Here is a 7,997-nt window from a genome sequence, read left to right as displayed (position 1 = left end):
ATGGGAAAAACCAGCTTTGAGGGCTACCAGAATGAAACTGCAATTGGCAGATGGGTTCATGGAGAAACCACTAGGACTCTTAGAAAAAGTGATGAGCATACGTTTGCAATAGTCGATTTTGACAAAAAGAACAATTATGAGATCATCTTGGGACGACCATTCATGCGACAATTGAAGATGGTCCAAGATTGGGGTTATGAATACATATACCTCAGACATGGCGAAACAACAACTAAAATACACCTGAAAGACCATAGTTACAAAGATGTGAACCAAACACCTGTGGAAGAGTTTGATTCGGCTACAGTAGCAGAATCAGAACTACCAGCATGGTTATGGCAACCAAAAGAGCTATGGATGTGCGGAGCTTCACATTGTGGAAGCCTAAGAAGAGAGAACTGCGTCTTAGAAAGAGCAATTGAGGACAAGGAGTATATTCCGGAACCTTTCCCTGAAGATGCCTTGGAACCTCTAGAATGGGAACACATACTAGCAACATTGGATATCTGTACCATTACCGACAGTCCAACAACAAAATTTTGCGACAAGGATGGCTATGATGTGTTACCCTATTACATGGTAAGCGTTATACCAGAAAAAGAGACGGTAGAACCTCCAGAACAAGAAGAGTTTTACAACTCCTCTGAACACTTGGAAGTAAATGATGATGCAGATAATGAGTGTTCAGACACCTCAAGTGAGCGTGGAAATGAAACAGAGAATAGCAAGTTTTATGATTTTGCTAATCAACATCCTAGATGCCAAGAATGCTATAGGAGGAAACGAGCAGGAAACAAAGCAAGAGAGAACATGATGCTTAGGATAAAAGGTAAAACTCACTATTTGATGCTTGTAAAAGCAGAGGATTGTGTAAAGGATCAAATATCCGGGTTATTCTCAAAAAATCGAAAAGAAAGAACGCGAGAGGAAATAAAACAGGTACGGAAAGCTAAAACCGAAACAAAATCACAAAAATCTCAAAATTCAAAAAAAGAAACAACAAAAGACCAGGAGTGGACCAAACTGGAGCGTAAATAGAAATACCAAGAACTGAAACGGTCTTTGAGAGAGATATGGACCACTGAAGAAGATAGTGATGGTAAAGGGGAGTCAGAAAAGGGGAACATGAATGTACCATCACACTATCGGAAATTTACTATCCAAGACAAAAAAATCATCATGACACCACCAGTAAGGGAAAGAACCAACCAAGAATCTTACGATGGGCCTGAAAATGCAAAAAAGATAGACCTCGCAGAACCAGGTGAAAAGCCTCAGCCGGTCTATATAGCTAACGATTTAGAGTCTGACGAGGAAGAACAGCTAACACAACTTCTCAAGAAGTATAAAGATGTGTTCGCTTAGTCCTATAAAGACCTCAAAGGAGTTGATCCATTGATATGCCAACATACAATTCCTTTGAAATCGGATGCAAAACCTAGCAAACAATGTCCTTATACATATAATGACACATTTGCTAAACAAATCAAAAAAGAGATTGATAAGCTAATGGAAGTTGAATTCATCTATGAAATTGAACATACAGATTGGGTGTCGCCCATTGTGGTAGTTCCCAAAAAGAATGGAAAACTGCGAGTGTGTGTAAACCTCAAAAAGGTGAATGCAGCAACCATAAGGGATAATTATCCCTTGCCAATCACAGAACATGCACTGGAGTGAGTGGCCAGGAAACGGGCTTATTCCTTTCTGGATGGGTTTTCAGGATACAACCAACTGGCAATAGCAAGGGAGGATCAACACAAAACAGCATTTGCCACAGAATGGGGGATTTATGCGTATCGAGTTATGCCATTTGGCTTACCTAATGCACCAACCACTTTCCAAAGGTTAATGACTCACGCATTCAAGGAATACCTAAGAATATTCTTAGAAATTTACATGGATGACTTGTGTGTACACTCTCTCCTACGAGAGGAACATATTGACCATTTGCAAAAGGTCTTTGAAAAGTGAAGGACATATCGAATCTGTCTTAACCCAAAAAAGTGTGTGTTTATGGTTAAGCAAGGATGAATCTTAGGATACATTGTCTCAAGAAATGGCATAACCACTGACCTAGACAAAGTCAAAGTCATTGTAGACCTACCTAGGCCTATTAATGCGAAACAAGTGCCATCCTTCATGGGACACTGCAGATATTATCGAATATTCATATACATGTATACGATTATCGCACAACCTCTATATCGTTTGCTAGTCAATTTCTAGTGGACCGAGGAGCGTGAAACTTCATTCCAAAAGCTGAAGGAAAACCTTATATCATCATCTGTACTAAAGGAACCAGATTGGGAAAAGATATTCCATGTGCACATTGATGCTTCAGCATATGCCATTGGAAGCATTCTAGCTCAACCTGGAGACGGAACAATGGATTTTTTGTTTTGCTATGCGAGCCGACAATTAAACAGTGCATAAAAGAACTACACAACCACTGAGCAGGAAGGCTTAGGAATGATTTATACTGTAAATAAATTTCGGCATTATTTTCTTGCAAATAAATTTGTGTTCTTCACAGATCATCAAGCTCTTATGTACCTAGTAAATAAACCTTGCAATACAGGGAGAATCGTACGCTGGTTTATTATATTGCTAGAATTTGACTTCACAGTGGTTATCAAAAAGGGTAAAACCCATCTACGAGTGGATAATCTTTCAAGGATACACAACGGGGAAGCTCCCGAAGGAGTAGATGATGACATACCAGATGCTTATCTTTTCAACATTGAAATGGTACCCAAATGGTCTCAGGAAATTGTTAGTGTTCTTTCCTTTGGAAGTGGGTTTGATAATACGGAATGCAGATCCAAACAGCAAACAATTCGACAAACAAAAAACTTCCAGTTGATAGCAGGAAGGCTGTATCATCTTGGATCAGACCTAATCCTACGATTATGTATAAATCCGGAAGAATTCGAGTGCTACCTTGAAGAGGCACATGTCCAGGGTTGTGCATTTCATTGTTCAACAGTGAAGACACACCAGAGGCTGAAACAGTTAGGGGTTTATTGGCCAATTATGTATGCGGACACACATTCTTATGTTACAAATTGTACTATATGTAGTGCCAAACTACCAGTGGATCACGCAACTTTGTTTCAGGTTAACATAGCACCTGCATGGAGTCAATATATCATTGACTTCTTAACCACCAGGACGTTCCCTGATAACATCACAAGAGCACGGAAAATAACTATAGAGCAGGAAGCTCATGACTTTCAGTTAATTGGGAACCAACTCTATAAGCGAGGTAAGGGAAATCAACTTAGAATGTGTGAAAGTGAAAGTGAATACCTGTTGATTCTAGAACATGCACATAGCGGAATAAGTGGAGGCCATTTTTCGGGCGATAAGACGGCAAAAATTGTCTTGACCGAGGGAATTTGGTGGCCTACATTGCACATGGATGCGGAAGAGTTTTTAAAGCATTGTGACGCATGTCAACACACCAACGTGCCAACAAAAAGAGATGAGATGCCATTACGGCCAATGATGGGAGCAAGAGCATTTGCAAAATGGGGCATTGATTTTGTGGGACCTATATCACCCCCTGAATATCGCACCCATACCCAATATATCATAGTGGCCACGAACTATCTCACAAAATGGGTCGAAGCCAAAGCAACACAAAAAGCTGATGCACGCACCACGGCACAATTTTTGTATGAGAATGTTTTTGTACGTTACGGGTTACCAATAGAAATTGTCAGTGACCGTGGAACACATTTTCTCAATGAAGTCATTGAATATCTGCTAGAGGAATTCATGGTCATACATAGGAAATCCGCACCATACCATCCACAGGCCAATGGGCAAGCTGAGGCCACTAATAAAACACTATGCATGGTTCTCACTAAAATAGTGTCAGAATCAAGAACAGATTGGGATCAGCAGCTACACTCAACACTATGGGCATACAGGGTAGCTTACAAAACATCAATAGGAACAACACCATACAACATGGTGTTTGGCCTAAATGCTATACTACCCATAGAGTTTTTAATTCCAACTCTACGAGTAGCAAAAAGCTTAGAATGGACATGGCATGAGCTCTCTTCAAGAATTGATGATCTTGAAAAGCTAGATGAACTCCACTTACGAGCTGTCGCTTCGATCTATGATAAAAAGAGAAGACAAAAAGAATTTTTTGACAAACATGTGCGTACCAAAGAGTTTAAAACAGGCGATTACGTACTTGTTTATACCTTGAAGCAACATGCCAAGAAACTTAAAAAGCGAGGGATGGGACCATTTGTGATTAGTGATCTATCACAAAGTGGAGCTGTCAAGCTTGCTACATTAGCAGGTGAAGAAATTCCAAATTGGATTAGTGGATGTCGACTGAGGAGGTATCATCTACCACTCACATAGGAGATGCTCCAACAAATTCATCAAGGAAAACAAAGAATGAAGGAAAAACAGAGAGTACGGGAGGAAGCTCAAGCCGAAGCACAAGAACGCATTGCAAAAAGACAACTTCTGGGACAACAACAACAAAGTGGAACACCATTGCGAATCAATGCCATTCGACTGACGAAGTTGGAGGAGGAAACAATGGAGCCAATAATTCCGGTCAAAATGGGCAGCAATCAAGTTGAATCGACAGCATTGCTTGATTTGGGTGCTCAAGCAAATTTGATCTCTAACGGATTATACCAACAGCTTAAAGTCACAGGTCAACTTCATTCTACTCCTCAAGTGCTGGAAAGTAGCACATCATACGCGTTGAAAACATTGGGATGGAATATATTGCATGTACAGATACATCAATATATTTACCCACACAAATTCTATGTGGTGACAGATGAAAGCACACAACACCCAATGATGCTGGGGCAACCTTGGCAAAAACCGAATAATGTGCAAATAGATTGGAAAGCAAAGGCAGCCAAAATTCAGCACGAACATGAACAACAGGTGATAGATTTTGCTTAGCAATACCAACATGATCAACTGCAAGCCATGCAATCACTGGGAACAAGGCCAAAAGCACGAATGCCCTTAAAGAACAACATGATACCCGAGACCAACAATCAGCTAAAAGCCAACGATGATAATTATAGACAGATGAAGTCACCGGCCACACTGCAAAGATCTAGGCTACCAAAACAAGGAAAACAAGTATGGATGCTGAAAGATAGAAAGGACATGGCAGACAAACAACAATGCAACAAAAAGATTCCAACAAAGCAGACGGTTCAACCACAAACCAAAGGCACAAAACAGATATGGATCCCAAAGAAAATGCTTAGCCATAACCCAAATGTCACTCACATTTGGATACCAAAGCAAAAGAAAAAGGAACTCCCTTCAGTACAAGCAACAACGGAAAGCAGAAAACTGCATTTCAAAACGGAAAGCCGACTTATGTGGATGCCAATAAAAAACAAACTAGTGGCAAACAAGAAAGTGCCAAACCATCTACAAAAACCGGCAGAAACAAAATACCAATGGAAAGCAATGGCAATACGGCCCAGCCAATTCTATCCTTCGAATCCGCTACGACTGCATCAACAGTGTCGGCAAAGCAATTGCCTTTTGCCAAAAAAATAATTAAACAGAGAGCAGTAGAGTTACAGCTGTTACTTGCAAAGAAAACAGGAAACCTCGACGGCGAATGCCAATAAGCATATTTCTTATTCCCTTCTTTTGCACAACATTAATTTTTCCATGCATTGACAGAGTATGCATAAAATAGTGCCACATTAATCGGCCAGGTATTAGCACAACTTTTTCAAAATATGCACGACACATACTCCGAGGTGAAACCTTGTCGTCCAGGAGGACTCCAGGTAGGAGGGGGGGATGCATTCTAGAGGCACTCTCAAATGCGGAACCAATAATAGAAACAGCAAAAAAGGGCATGATTTTCGACTATTTTTAGGGTTGTTGTTTGATTGTGAAATTTTCTAGAGTAACCCAAGTACATATGCCCTTATACAGCATGAAGCTACAGGTATATGGGGCCAAACGCCAAATCAAGCCCCTAGGTGTGTGGATATAAGTAGAAATAGCCATTTTTTCAGGCAAAATATTGGTAAAACAGAGAAATCCGGCCATAAAAATTACATGTGAGTGTATATAATGTCTTGCGGTGATGTTCGTGATTTATTATGATTTTTGGGGATTCTTTTGGGTTTGATTTGCTATTTTTCTTTTAATTTTGCTAATTTTCGGCATAAAAACTTTAAAAATACAAAAATCAGGTGAAAAACAGTCGTAATGAAAAACAAAAAATATGGGGATGATCAGTGACTATAGGACAACCTATGGTACAATGGGGGTGCAATTATGAGACTGGAGCGGAAAGCGTGTTTTGGCCAGGTTTTGATCGAAATGCCAAAATTCTGGTAAACAGAGCAAATGGAGTCCAAATCAAGAAATTTTTGAGCCTAAACCGCATCTCGCAAGAAGATAGGAGCACATGTCAAATTTCATGAAAAGTGGTTCGAGGACCTCCATTATAAGAAAATTTCACCCCATTTTTAGCTCATTCTCACTATTGACTTTGTGGAGAGAGCTTCTGTCACCTAGAGCGGATTGACCTTCCAGTAGCTTCTACGACGTGCATAACTACCCGACGAGCTCCAGACATGAGAGGTAGTCTCACCACCTTGAGATTTTCGCGCATGTTTGTCATTATGTCGCAAAAACTAGCATAGGGGTCACACACAAAGCGGGCGGTAGAGACCTACAAGTAGAGACGGCGGCCTAACGGCCAACCCGAAAGTAACAAGACTTCATCGGCAGCTTACCCTATTCTCGGAGACCAGTCCTGGATAGCCAAAGGCAGTAGGAAACCATTGGGAAAAACCCTAATTCCCAGAAACCCGCAAGAGGCCACCAAATGGAAATTGGCGAAACGGCGACCAAATGCTATCAACATTCATGGGTAGGAGCATCTCGATATGCTCGACAAGTCTATATGACCTGCATGACCAAAATGTGACTCGAAGCGGCACTAAACTTCAGAAATGGCATCAGACACACAAAGCCTCAAATTGCACTTGCGGCCAAACCGCAAGTCCGTTTGCCACCAAACTTCACGAGCGGCTTTCCTAGACAATCAACAACCAAGTCCTATGGTGGTAGACCACCACAAATCATCAAAGGTATGTAAATGCAACCACGGGTGCTTCTAGAGCGACAAATTGCCAAATGGAGCTCCGGTGAAGCCAAAGTCGACAAAAACCATACGGAAGGATCCCCAAGGGATCGGGAAGCTATGGAGACCAACATCAAGAAATTTCATCGCCAAAAAGCACTCCAAAAGTCAGAAAACGGCTCTGAAGTCCACATAGGGAGTTATACTCTATCCATTTGACTTTTTTATTGAAATTAGGCTCAAAAGGGACTTAGGAGGGCAAAGGGCAAGCACTGGGAGCACCAGCACTGAAAAAATCACCAGGAGACATCCTACGCATAGGATGTCTCAAGGGTACTTTTTGGCACAAGCTCCAACATTTTTTATCATGCACATGTTCTGAATAACATTTACAACCTATACACCAAGTTTCATCACATTTGGACCAAATTTGACCTCATATGCATGGAAAAACGCAAAGTTAGGGCATAGAGGCAATAATGGGCCATTGATCTACCAAATCTTGTCCAAATCCACTGAAACTTGCACAACACATTCACCAACACATCAGCAAACAATTTGTGTGGTCAGAGAGAAAAAATGATAAAATAGACATCCTATGTGTAGGATGTCTATTTGACCTTTTTGGCATGCAAGGGATGATTTATCATTCCAGATCCAATCACCTCATCATGAGGAGCCCATATATCAAGTTTGAAGCCATTCTAATCACGTTTGACCCCCAACACCCTCAAGATACACTTTTTGAGCCCAAAAACACCTCACAGAGCCTTACAAGTATCAAATCTTGTCCAAATTCAAATCCAAGAACATGGCCATGTTCCATAAGCGAAGGACAACCCACAGAACAAGTTTCATGTCATTTTGATGAAAA

The sequence above is a fragment of the Adiantum capillus-veneris genome, chromosome 17 (assembly GCF_014529385.1).
Source record: "Adiantum capillus-veneris isolate H3 chromosome 17, ASM1452938v2, whole genome shotgun sequence".
Lineage (NCBI taxonomy): Eukaryota > Viridiplantae > Streptophyta > Polypodiopsida > Polypodiales > Pteridaceae > Adiantum > Adiantum capillus-veneris.
The sequence above is the reverse complement of the archived record's forward strand: the minus strand, read 5'-3'. Positions refer to the sequence as shown.